At 39.5% G+C, this 14,203-nt stretch overlaps 1 protein-coding gene across 2 annotated transcripts in view; it reads left to right on the forward strand.

The window, feature by feature from the left end:
- N4BP2 (NEDD4 binding protein 2) overlaps positions 1 to 14,203 on the forward strand; it is a 140,758-nt gene that overhangs the window by 55,233 nt on the left and 71,322 nt on the right. The window lies entirely within an intron of this gene.

Below are 14,203 nucleotides of genomic sequence, written 5' to 3' on the forward strand. Positions count from 1 at the left end.
GGAGAAGTCTCTTGAGAGTCCCTTTGGACTGCAAGGAGATCCAACCAGTCCATCCTAAAGGAAATCAATTCTGAATATTCATTGGAAGGACTAATGCTGAAGCTGAAACTCCAGTACTTTGGCCACCTGATGTGAAGAACTGACTCATTGGAATAGACCCTGATGCTGGGAAAGATTGAGGGCAGGAGGAGAAGGGGACGGCAGAGGATGAGATGGTTGGATGGCATCACTGACTTGATTGACATGAGTTTGAGCAAGCTCTGGGAGTTGGTGATGGACAGGGAATCCTGGCATGCTGCAGTCCATGGGGTCATGAAGAGTTGGACATGACTGAACTGAACTGGTAATTTCAAGGGAAAAGTGTCAAAAGTTTTTTATTTTTGTACCACAACTTTTATTCTAATTTGAACTATTTTGCTGTTGCAAAAAAGGACTTCCCTGTAGCTCAAATGGTAAAGAATCTGCCTGCAGTGCAGGATACCTGGGTTCTATTCCTGGGTTGGAAAGATTCTCTGGAGAAGGGAATGGAGGTCCACTCCAGTATTCTTGCCTGGAGAATCCCATGGACAGAGGAGCCTGGTGGTCTACAGTCCATGGGATCACAAAGAGTTGGACACCACTGAGGAGGAAAAGTTACGACCAACCTAGATAGCATATTGAAAAGCAGAGACATTGCCAACAAAGGTCCATCTAGTCAATGGTACGGTTTTTCCAGTAGTCATGTATGGATATGAGAGTTGGACTGTGAAGAAAGCTGAGGGCCGAAGAATTGATGCTTTTGAACTGTGGTGTTGGAGAAGACTCTTGAGAGTCCCTTGGACTGCAAGGAGATCCAACCAGTCCATTCTGAAGGAGATCAGCCCTGGGATTTCTTTGGAAGGAATGATGCTAAAGCTGAAACTCCAGTACTTTGGCCACCTCATGCGAAGAGTTGACTCATTGGAAAAGACTCTGATGCTGGGAGGGATTGGGGGCAGGAGGAGAAGGGGAGGACAGAGGAAGAGATGGCTGGATGGCATTTTTGGTGATGCTGGATGGCATCACTGACTTGATTGGCATGAGTTTGAGTGAACTTAGACTTAAAAAGTGACTTAAAAATATTTATTTTCGGTGATGGACGTGAGTCTGAGTGAACTCTGGGAGTTGGTGATGGACAGGGAGGCCTGGCATGCTGCGATTCATGGGGTCGCAAAGAGTCGGACACAACTGAGCAACTGAACTGAACTGAACTGAGCAACTAACTACTACTACTGTAGCAAATAGGGGTCTGCTTTTGAACCAGGATTAGCTAGGTTTATGTTTTCATACCATTATGTCTTTTGACTGATGTCACAATTAAGAATTGTGTCTCTAAAGAACTGTGTCTCTCAAGTAATACTTTAATTAATATTAAAGTCCTTTGAACTTTATTAAACTCCAAAATAGAATAATTTATACATTTAGCAAGGACTTAAAAATATTTATTCAATAAGTATTTATTGGATATTTGTTAATAGGAATACCAAGTGAGACAGAAAGAGCTTCTCTCTACAGGTATTTCATCAACTATTTTGTGTGTGATAATTTATATGGTGGGACACTTTTCATATACATTATATTTTAAGACTCAAGGGAAATTTATTACATAGGTGTCCTACAAAAGCTTAGATAGACTTGCCTAGTTAGTGGCAGAGGTAAGACTTCAACCTGGATTCTCTGACTCCTAGTATAGAGCAACTATATCTGTCTTAAGAGTAAGAATAATTGCTGAAAAAGAGATAATATCCTGTTATCCCCAACTGAGAGAGATGTGGCTCCACAGTGTATGTCTGTGAAAGTCTGTCATTTCTAAATCTGCCTTCCTCCTTTATCTAGGAGGATAAAGCTGCTATTATGGTTTTTTCCAATGGTAAAGATAAATTGATTTTTCTCTTCATTTAAAATTTCAGAAATATAAAGAGTCCAGGACTGATGGGCATCCTCTTTTCCATGAAGTTTTTGAGAATCTAGGATCCTTTTAGCTCATCACTGTAGCCGATCCAAGGAGGGCTCTCATTTTCCTAAAGCAGTATGGGTGGCTATAGCTCTAATCATCGCATCTATAGTCTCTTGGAGGAAAGACAAGAAGGGAGCAGTGGGCAAATGCCAGTGGTCTTTTGCATAAGAATTGTGGAAGCCGCCATAGAACACTTCCACTTACATCTTACTGGCCAGAACTCAGTTGCGTGGTCACATCTAGGTGCAAGAGAGGCTGGGAAGTTGTCTTTATTTCATACTATCATGTGTTCTGGTAAAATTTGGGCATTCTCTTGGAGGAAAAAAAATGTATTAAGGGAATGAAGCGTAGTCTCTGCCACATCATTTTTGATTATTGAATGCAAATAATGTGAAAATTAGTTCTTATAAATTTTTTTAACAAGTCTTTGTTGATTACTATGTGCTAGGAATAACAAAGGAACTCACAGTTGTATGTATTTTAACTTAAATATTCAAATAGTAACCAACATTGCTGATGGAATGGGTTTTCAGTTGATAACTGCTAATGCAATCACTTTTGATCTAATAACTCAATTGTGGCAACTAGATTAAGTATGTAAGTTATTTCTAGTGATACTGTTAATATATTTGTATAGTGACATTTGTGTTTTCTTAAACATTCTTTACCAGTGAGCCACAAGGGAAGCCCAATGTTAGAGAAGAAACAGGTAAAACAGCTAATTGTAAGCCAGGTTCTGTTAGACAATGAATCTTTCTAGTGGTTTGTTCTTTCTTAAGATAACTTTGGCTCTTCAGGATCTTTTGTGGTTCCATACAAATTTTAGGATTGTTCTGTTTCTATGAAAAATTCCACTGAAATTTTGAATGGGATTACATTGAATCTACATTGGTTCCTCTCTGTAGCTCAGACGGTAAAGAATCTGCCTGCAATGTGCAAGACCTGGATTCGATCTCAGGGTTGGGAAAATCCCCTGGAGAAGGGAATGGCAACCCACTCCAGTATTCTTGCCTGGAGAATCCCGTGGACAGAGGAGCCTGGTGGGCTACAATCCATGGGATAGAAGAGAGTCAGACACGATTGAGTGACTGACACTTACTGCCTTACATTGAATCTATAGATGATTTTGGATACTATGGACTTAACTCTTCTGATCCATGAGCATGAGATAATCTCTCTACTTACTTGTATCTTCAATTTCTTTCATCAGCCTCATACAGTTTTCATTGTACATACCTTTCACTTCCTTGATTAAATTTATTCCTAGCTATTTATTGTTTCTGATGCTATTGTAAATGGATTTTTTTTGTTGTTGTTTTTGTGTTCTTTGTTGCACTGTGTCTTCATTGCTCTGTACAGGCTTTCTCTAGTTGTGTGCGACAAGTGGGGGCCACGCTTCATTGTGGTGTGTGGTCTTCTCATTTTGGTGACCTCTCTCCTTGCAGAGCACAGGCTCTAGGCCCGTGGGCTTTAGTAGTTGTGGCTCATGGGCTCAGAAGCTGTGTGGCACAGAGCTTAGTTGCTTTGCAGCATGTGGAATCTTCCCAGACCAGGAATTGAACCCGTGTCCCCTGCATTGGCAGGCAGATTCCTGTCTACTGTGCCACCAGAGAGGTCCGTAAATGGGGTTGTTTTATTTTTTGGTGAGATAGTTCATTGTTAGTATAGAGAAACACAGCTGCTTTTTGTATGTTGATATTATATCCTACAACTTTACTGAATTTGTTTATTAGTTCTAACAGTTTTTGTTGGAGTCTTTAGAATTTTCTGTATGTAAGATGATATCATCTGCAAACAGACAAATTAACTTCTTTCTGCTTTGGTTGCCTTTTATTTCTTTTTCTTGCATAATTGCTCCAGCTAAGACTTCAGTTACTATGTTGAGTAGGAGTGGTGAGAGTAGGCAGTGTTGTCTTATTTTTATTTTTTGCCACTTGTAGGATCTTAGGTCCCTGACTGCTGATGGAACTCCAGCCTTTGGCAGTGTGAGATTTTACCATCGAGCATGACATTAGCTGTTGGTTTGTCATATATGACAAGAGTGATGACTAGTAGAGACAAGAGAGCAGAAACAGATCTGTGCAAACTATCTTTGTTGTAAAAAATTGATTAAAACATAATTGTGAAAATCATAAAAGACCATAAAACATGGTCCTGTGTTCTTAAGGACCATATATGCAGAAATTTTAACAAAATGTTAGAAAAATAAATCCAGTGGTATATAAAAAGGTTAATATATCACAACCATAAGTGAATTTTTCAGGAATATAAGGATATAATTTACCACATTAACAGAAGGGGGAGAAAAAAGGAAAAAATTTATGATTAATTTCCTTGATACAGAAATGAGATGTGATAAAATTCAATACTTATCATGGTAAAATATTTCAGATAATTAAGAATAGAGAATTACTTTAGTCTGATAAAGAGTATTATGTTAAAAGCACAAATATACTTAAATGTAAAATACTATAATTTTGCCTTCTGAGATTGGAAAACTGTATTTATATGAATTAAAATCAAACTGAATTCCTGTCTAACAATATACATATGTGGGCTCCAGAAGGGTTAAGACAGTTGTGACAGTTGAAGCTATAAAATTGTGCATATCAATTTTAAGAATCCTGATTTATTATTTCTGAAAATGGGATGAGCCTTACCCTAGACTTAATTTTTATAATTGCCATTGGCCATTGTTTTCTACAGTTAAGCATCTCTGAAATCAGTATGCATCTTCATATGGTGCATATGAGGTTTCATTAAATATCATAAATAGTTTAGAAAACATCTTTGTGATGTAGAGATGGGAAAGAATTCAAAGCCCGAGAAACAAAAGTTTTAAGGGAAAAATATAGTGCATTTGATAAAAAAATTAAAGTTTTCTGCCTAATGAAGAACATCATTCTCCAAGTGAGGCTTCAACAGTATGAGAGCCGAGAACTTCAGATGTTCAAGCTGGAGTTAGAAAAGGCAGAAGAGCCAGAGATCAAATTGGCAACATCTATTAGATCACAGAAAAACAAGAGACTTCCAGAAAAACATCTACTTCTGCTTCATTGACTAGGCTAAAGCCTTTGTGTGGATCACAACAAACTGTAAAATTCTTAAAGAGATGGGAATACCAGACTACCTTACCTGCCTCCTGAGAAATCTGTATGCAGGTCAAAAAACAAAGTTAGATCCAGATATGGAACAACGGACTGGTTCCAAATTTGGAAAGGAGTACGTCAAGGCTGTCTATTGTCACCCTGATTATTTAACTTATATGCAGAGTATATCATGTGAAGTGCTGGGCACAAGCTGGAATCAAGATTGCTGGCAGAAAGCAAAGAGGAACTAAAGAGCCTCTTGATGAAGGTGAAAGAAAGTGAAAAAGCTGGCTTAAAATTTCAACATTCAAACAATGAAGATGATGGCATCCGGTCCCATCACTTCATGGCAAATAGATGGGGAAACAATGGAAACAGTGAGAGACTTTATATTCTTGGACTCCAAAATCACGGTAGATGGTGACTGCAGCTATGAAATTAAAAGATGCTTGCTCCTTGGAAGGAAAGCTATGACCAACCTAGATAGCACATAAAAAGCAGAGACATTACTTTCCCAACAAAGGAAAATGTAGTCAAAGCTATTGTTTTTCCAGTAGTCATGTATGGATGTGAAAGTTGGACCATGAAGAAGGCTGAGTGCCTAAGAATTGATGCTTTGAACTGTGGCGTTGAAGAAGACTCTTGAGAGTCCCTTGGACTGCATGGAGATCAAACCAGTCACTCCTAAAGGAAATCAGTCCTGAATATTCATTGGAAGGACTGATGCTGAAGCTGCCATACTTTGGCCACCTGATGCGAAGAGCTGACTCATTAGAAAAGACCCTGCTGCTGGGAAAGATTGAAGGCAGGAGGAGAAGGGGATGACAGAGGATGAGATGGTTGGATGGCATCACTAATGCAATGGACATGCGTTTGAGTAAGCTCTGGGAGTTGGTGATGGACAGAGAAGCCTGGCATGCTGCAGTGCCTGGAATCACAAAGAGTTGAACATGACTAAACGACTGAACTGAACTGAAGAACATAATGAGTGACAATAGAAAATATTTGCAATGTCTGAGTGACAAGGAACTAGTTTCCAAATATAAGAGGAACTCTGGTGAAAATAAATCTAATAGAAAATGGTCAAAGAATATGGTAAGGTCATTTTACAGAAGTATGAGCCTCTAAAAGCCAATAAGACTCTAAAAGCCAATAAACAGATGCTCAAATTTATTTCTACTAAGAGAACTACAGTTAATACATTAAAAATGAGATAGTCTCTCATACTTACTCGTTTGGCAAAATGGAAACCTGGATAATGCTACATGTTACTCTCATGCACCACTGATGAAAGACCTGAAGAACATTCTGGTAGTGCTTGGTTGAGTTAAAATGTTTATGTATCCGTGGCACAGCAGTCATACTTCTGGGTGTATCCCAAAGAGATTTCTCCACAAGTTCACAAGAATGCTGGAATTTGGAGGTAATTTGGGTCTTTGTTACCAGGGGAATGTGAAAGTGATGGATAATACACTATTGAGTCCTGTGAAGGATTTAAAAGCAGTGGGCATGATGTACACACAGCAATGTGGACGTAAGAACAGTGGAGTGTGAAAAAAAGCTATGCATCACAATACTGTGTAAATTAAAAATAGGTATAAGCAACAATCCATGTTTTACAGCAACAGATAACAGTGATACACATGGAAATACAAAGTTTGCCTGGCGGTGAGCAAAGGATATGAAAATGAAGAAGGCAGCAGAAAAGAATTAAATCAATATGTAGGGGGCTTACACAAATCAAAGATGATAGTGTGCCATGAACTAGGGAGAATGACTAACTGAACCCTCTGCCATGAAATCCACTAAATACATAACTTGTTGGGTTGGGAGTGGGAGGAGGTCAAAGTCTGCTTGTTTCTAGAAACATGCTTAGACATCTTCTGCTGATGCTAACATTGCATGGTGGCGCCAATGGTTACAGTAATTGAGATTTCTTTCTGAAAAAATACCTGGAATTGTTTTTCTTCTGTGACCTGAACCCTGACTAATAATACAGTGAGGTTGCTCAAATTCCTTAGCCTGGTTAGTAAAATGAAAAAAAGTTATCCAGGATCTTAAGCTATTTAAATTTTATTGGAAATGTCATGCTTCCCAGACACAAGAGAAACAGTAAAACGTTTTTCTCTTAGACCTGTGCTTGCCCGTAGCAGTCAGCAATGAAAGTAAACTTTTGGGTATAGTTACACATGTAATTTTGACCAGTTATGGAAACCATTATCCAAATGGCTTTTGGAAAGGTTCCTACTCTCAGCTTTATATAAGCTAAAATCAACAATCAAGGGAGTCTAGGAAGCTCAGACTTATAGTTTATCAAGAGAAAAACAAGACACATTTTACCTGAAACTATCATAATAAGCTAATGAATTGGCGCCTTTTTAGGTGGGTCTTGGTAATACTATCTCTTTAGAGTATAGTAAATTAAAAGATCAATTGGATAATACTGTAAGAAAAGATTTCCTGCCTTTGATATACAAATGATGGGTCAGTTTGTTTATCCCCATTAACTCTATAGTTGTGGTCCCATCTGATTGAATGCAGAATGTTCTAGTTTTGTTTTGGTGGCTTCTACTATCGAGACGGAGAAGGCAATGGCACCCCACTCCAGTACTCTTGCTTGGAAAATCCCATGGATGGAGGAGCCTGTTAGGCTGCAGACCATGGGGTCGCTAAGAGTCGGACAGGACTGAGCGACTTCACTTTCTCTTTTCACTTTCATGCATTGGAGAGGGAAATGGCAGCCCACTCCAGTGTTCTTGCCTGGAGAATCCCAGGGACGGGGGAGGCTGCCGTCTATGGGGTCGCACAGAGTCGGAAACGACTGAAGTGACTTAGCACTATCCCAGAAAGATATCCAATACTTAGAATCAGGTGCTCAAAAATAAGTGGAAATTACCATATATTGCCAAAAACAAACCCAGATACTGGTTCAAGCCTGTAGATCCAACACTCAGTTTATAGGAATTACAGAGAGATGTGTCAACACTGTGGATGCAACCACCAGAATACAGACTGGGAAACTAACAGTTTCTTCAAAAATTACGAAGGGACAAGCTTCCCACAAATGGAAAGGGAACCTATACATTGAGATTTAAGATGCACATTGGCCAGTTACAATTTGTAGTCCTTATTTGGGTGCTGGTTCAGGAAAAAAAAACTATAAAAATTTTTATGACAATAACAAGACAATTGTCAATGTGAAGATTGATTGGATAATTTTATTAAAGAACCTATTTTTAGAGACGATGTTACTGTGGTTGCGTTAGGAAAACCCAGTCTTTCTTTCTGTGTGTTTCTTTTCTGTGTGTCTCCTTCACCGTTCACATAGAACACTTAACTTCTGCTCATCAAATGTGTGGTGTTTTCCCCCACACCAAGCAACTGTCTGTGACACCAGCAGACGTTCTATAGTTCAACTCAATTTGACACTGTCTACCCATAACTTGATTTTTTAGCAGAATGAGTAATAGCAATAAATAGATGGCTTTCAAGTTACTTCTGCCTTCCAGATTCATAAGAGTATATCTAATTGGTGGAAACTCTTTTATATTCAGAATTTTATGAGCAAGAGGGGTTTAGGAAATGCAGTTTTAGGCTTTCCAGCCTCTACTAAAAGTCTCAAAGTGGAGCTGGAGGCTGAATGGTCAAATGTGCATATTTACAACACTGATGGTACTTGTCAAATCATGCACGAGAAATAAAGTAGGTAGATGTGTTTATCACAAAAGCCTTGTGTGTCAACTAAGGTATGTAGAGGTATGTCCGGGGTTACCACAAATCCAGGGTAAACTTAGCATGTCTTTCAGGAGCATTAATTTTACTCGATGGCAAATAATGCACATTATTATATAATGTACCTTATTTGTATATTAAAACAAAAATGGATAAATTATGGAGAAGAATGGAAAACTTTGCCTTAATTTTAAAAAGTATAACAGTAAGGTTCAATGAGATTAATCTTTAGGCCATTTACTTGGACTCCCTTTCCCCAAAGTAGTTTCTCAAACTTTAGATACACAATGCGTGCCAAGTCACTTCAGTCATGTCAGACTTTGTGACCTGATGGACTGTATCCCACCAGGCTCCTCTGTCCATGGAATTCCCCAGGCAAGAATACTGGAGTGGGTTGCCATACCCTTCTCCACGGGATCTTGACCCAGGTATCAAACCTGGGTCTTCCACATTGCAGGTGGATTATTTACTGTCTAAGACGCTAGGGGAGCCCCTTAGATACACAATAATGATCCACAAAATGCTCAGTTAAAATACAGAGTTTTGCCTTCCTTCAGATTTCCTGAATCAGGAAGCTGGGCTCTGAATTTAAATACCACAGATGCTTATAATGCAGGTAGGCCATACCTTAAGAAATGCTACCCTAGTTGAATAGCCTCTCATGAACATTTTACTCTTTTCTTAGTTACTCAAGGTAGTGTTTCTTGGCTTCTATTACAATCCTGATTTGCAGGTCCTCAAACATAGTTAATCCTGCCTTGGGACTCAGAAAGAAATAGGCGCTCTTTTTAAAAAAAAAAATTTTTTTTAATTGAAGGATAATTGCTTTACAGAATTTTGTTGTTTTCTATCAAACCTCAACATGAATCAGCCATAGGTATACATATGTCTCCTCCCTCTTGAACCTCTCTCCCATCTCTCTCCCCATCCCACCCTTCTAGGTTGACACAGAGTCCCTGTTTGAGTTTTCTGAGACATACAGCAAATTCCCATTGGCTATCTAGTTTACATATGGTAATGTAAGTTTCATTTTACTCTCTCCATGTATCTCACCCTCTCCTCCTCTCTCCCCTATGTGTGTGTATGTTAGTTGCTTAGTCGTGTCTGACTCTCTGCAACCCCATAGACTGTAGCCCACCAGGCCCCTCTGTCCACGGGATTCTCCAGGCAAGAACATTGGAGTGGGTTGCCATTTCCTTCTCCAAAAGGAACTGTAGAAAGAAAGAAAGTGAAGTCACTCAGTCATGTCTGACTCTTTGCGACCCCATGGACTGTAGCCTACCAGGCTCCTCCATCCATGGAATTTTCCAGGCAAGAGTGCTGGAGTGGGTTGCCATTTCCTTCTCCTCCTCTCCCCTATACTCTTTTAAATTTATATAGAGTAGCTTACTTATAACAATCCAGTGAGGGAAACTGAGGAACAAAGAGGTTAAGTGACTTGCCTAAGATTACACAGACAAGAGGTGATTGGCCCGGGATTCACACTAAGGCAATCTGGTTTCAAGGCCTGTGTGTTTAACTGTGATGCATATTACCTCCTAGCAATGGTCCAAGAAGCTCAGACTTCAAATTTATCAAGGAGAACAGCAAGATACACGTTACCTGGACTGGCATAATAAGTTGTGAACCTCCCTGCCCTCTCTGGCAGTCTCCTCAGAGCTCAACAGGCTTCACTAACAGTCTCTTCAGGACCCTTTAACTTTTCACTAATTTTCTCCTCAAGGTTCTTCCAACTTCTTCCAGATGCTAAGTTCCAAAACTACTCTTACATTTTAGATTTTTGTTATAGCAGAACCCCCTTTTTGGTACCAAAATTAGTATTTGTTGTCTATTCCTGCCTAAGAAATTATTCTAAGACATAGTGGCTTAGAACAGCAAAAACACTTATTATCCTTAGAGTTTCCTAGGATTATGGGAATGGTCTATCTTGGGGATTCTAGGTTGGAGTCTGTCATGAGGTTGAAGCCAGCATGTTGATTGGGGCATCAATCATTTGAAGGCTTGTTTGGGGCTTGCAAATCCACTTCCAAGGTAGTGGCTCATTCATATGGTGAGTTGGTGCTGGTTTCTTGGCGAAAATCCTCAAATTTCTCTCCATGCAAGCCTCTCCACTGACTGCTTAAATGCCCTTATAACATGGCCGCTGTCCCCAGAGTGGACAATCCATGTGAACAAACAGAAGCTACAATGACTTCTATGACTTGGTATTGAAAGTCTTGCGCTTCCCTAGTGGCTCAGATGGTAAAGACTCTGCCTGCAATGCAGGAAATGCAGGAGACTGAGGTTCAATCCCTGGTAGGGAAGATCCCCTGGAGAAGGAATGGCAACCCACTCCAATATTCTTGCCTGGAGAATTCCTTGGACAGAGGAGCCTAGCAGTCTACCATTCATGGGGTCACAAAGAGTTGGACACGGCTGAGTGACTAATACAACTATACTGTTGGAAGTCTCGCGTCATTCTATTTTTCTTTTCCGTTAGGTCTACTACAGGATATTGAATATAGTTCCCTGTGCCATACAGCAGGACCTTGTTTATCCATTTTACATGTAATAGTTTGCATCTGCTAACCCCCCAATCCATCTCTCCCCCAGCCCTGCCCCTTGACAAACACAAGTCTGTTCTCTATGTCTGTGAGTCTCAACACCATTATCTTTGCCAAATTCTATTTGTTAGAAGCAAGTCATTAAAATAGACTCCATTCAAAGGTAGGGGAATTAGCTCTACTTTTTGAAGGAAAGTTTGCCAAAGAATTGGTAGATTTCTTTAAAGAACATCGTGTCTACCTTGTGCTAGGCACCGTTAGGTACTTTGCAGATGTAGCCAACATAATCTTTATAACCATGCTCAAGATAGGTATCATTACCCACATGGCAGATGTTGTTAGCCTAACAGCTATTCTTTGTTCTCGTTATCCTGACTCTTTATTCAGGTATCTGGTGGCAATGTGCTCAGGAAAGACTGACCCCTCTGTAGCCCGAGAGGGTGAATCATGATTGGAGGAAAAGGCAATCACAGCAGTCCCATTTCCCTTTGTTGGTGACTGGTTAGAGGGTGGATATACCCAATGCTAAACTCCGTGAGTTAAGCATGGTAGAGCTTAAAGAGGAAAGATGTCGTTCTTTTTTTTTTCAAACTTTAAACTTTTTATTTTATATTGGGGTATAGCCAATGAACAATGTTGTGGTAGTTTCAGGTGAACAGCAAAGGGATATACATGTATCCACTCTCCCCTAAACCCCCTCCCATACACACTGGCGCATAACATTGAGTAGAGTTCCATATGCTGTACAATAGGTCCTTGTTGGTTATCCATTTTGAATATAGCAGTGTATACATGATCTTCCCAAACTCCCTAACTATCCCTTCCCCCCGGCAACCATAAGTTTGTTTTCTAAGTTTGTTAGTCTCTGTTTTGTAAGTAAGTTCATTTGTATCATGTATTTTTGGTTTTCTTTTAGATTCCACATATAAGGGATGTCATATGATACTTCTCTGACTTACTTCACTCAGGATGACACTTTCTAGGGCCATCCATGTTGCTGCAAATGCCATTTACAAGAACCTTTGTTTTTGATGATATCACCAAACCACTGAATTAACCCCAGAATAAATCTTCTTTTTTTTTTAAGTTAATTTTTGGCATTGCTGGGTCTTTGTTGCTCCCTGTGGGCTTTTTCTAGTTGCAGCAAGTTGGGGTTACTCTCTAGTTGTGGTGTGAAGGCTTCTGATTTTGGAGGCCTCTCTTGTTGTAGAGCACAGGCTCTAGGTATGTGGGTTTCAGTAGTTGTGCACACCGTCTTAGTTGCCCTGAGGCAGAGGCATTGGCAGGTGGATTCCTACCCACTGGACCGCCAGGGAAGTCCCCAGTCTGTTTATTTTTTTCCAGCAAAACAAAACTTTTAATATGTTTTTGTACACTTCGGAATCTAAATGATGAGGAAATAATGGTAGAATTTTAAAAAATAATTTTTATTGGAGTATAGTTGATTTACAGTAGAACAGATCTTAACGACCTTGTTATGGGAAGCAACATAAGTTGGTTGGTTTTCTTTTAAGCTGAAAGCATTGTAATGGATGCACCCCATTTTACAGATTAGAAAACAAGTTCAGAGAGGTTATGTCACTTGCCCAAACTTTCCCAGGTAATAAATAGCAGAACCAGGTTTGAGATTGAGATCTGAATAGCCCCCAAACCTGGTATTGTATATTGTACTGATTAAGTGATTTTTTCCTAGAAATTCTTAGGAGTTGAGGAGAAACAGAGACATACTTTGGGTTAAGTAGAGTCAGTGGTTGGTAAGTAGGTATGGTAGGGGATCAGTATGGGAAGGAAAAGAGAAAGAATTTAGGATGCTGTATACGTGAAGTCGAAATGGCCAACTGATACAGACTGGGTGAGGAGTCGAGTGGCACCCAGAGGGGACTGGCAGGTAGACTAGGGAAATGGAGGTGAGTAGTGAAGATAAAAGAACAGACTCAGAGCATGTGAGGGAAAGTGGAAGGACATGCAGGAAGGGAGAGAAATTTCAGAGAACAAGATATGAGGGATGCAAATATTTGTTGCCAACAGAGTTTGATTTGTGGCTGAGAATGGAGATGATGGTTATCAGAATGGAGAAGGTCATAGAACTGGTATCAAATTCCTGGATCATCCATTTAATGTACATGTTTCCCAGGAAGATGACAGGCAGCAGAGGGTAAAGGAAGATTGAAAGCCAGTCTGCTGAAAATATGGATGGATTAGAAAATATTTCTTTATTTGCATGGTCCCCATCCTTCACACTGATAGGATCTGACTCAACACAGCCACCCTTTGCAGAAAAATTTGTAAGGATTATTCAACTTTGAATAATCTGCTGTTTTATACCAAGTAGAGAGATGAGATGGATGAGGTCATTGGGAGGAGCTGAGAGGATTGTGGGAAATGGATGGTTTCTTGGGTCTTTCTTTTCTTTCTTTTTTTTTGTGGGGAGGGTCTTTCTGAAATAATTCTTTGCAGTAGGATTTCATGGTTGTGTTCGAAGCCACTCTTTCTTGTTCATTTATCCACCGAATATATGAAAACCAATGAAATATACTTTAAAAATCACTCGCTATTTTGGATTCTCTCAGCTTCCCTGTTTGTATAAACAATTGAGAATTAATAGTAGTCTCTCGAATCTCTGCTCAGACTCTGGAGCAGGTGGAGATGTATGGTAAGAAGTACTGTCTTTTGAAGGTCTGGGCTAACTTTTTCTTTTCATTGTTCTGTCTTAAGTAAAATTAATTTCTCCCCTTTAAAAATAATGTCTGGCATTTGGTTACTTAAGAATCTGTTGTTAAAGCACATTATTTCCTTGGAAGAAAAGTTATGACCAACCTAGATAGCATATTCAAAAGCAGAGACAATACTTTGCCAACAAAGGT

Source organism: Bos indicus, chromosome 6, assembly GCF_029378745.1.
Source record: "Bos indicus isolate NIAB-ARS_2022 breed Sahiwal x Tharparkar chromosome 6, NIAB-ARS_B.indTharparkar_mat_pri_1.0, whole genome shotgun sequence".
NCBI lineage: Eukaryota > Metazoa > Chordata > Mammalia > Artiodactyla > Bovidae > Bos > Bos indicus.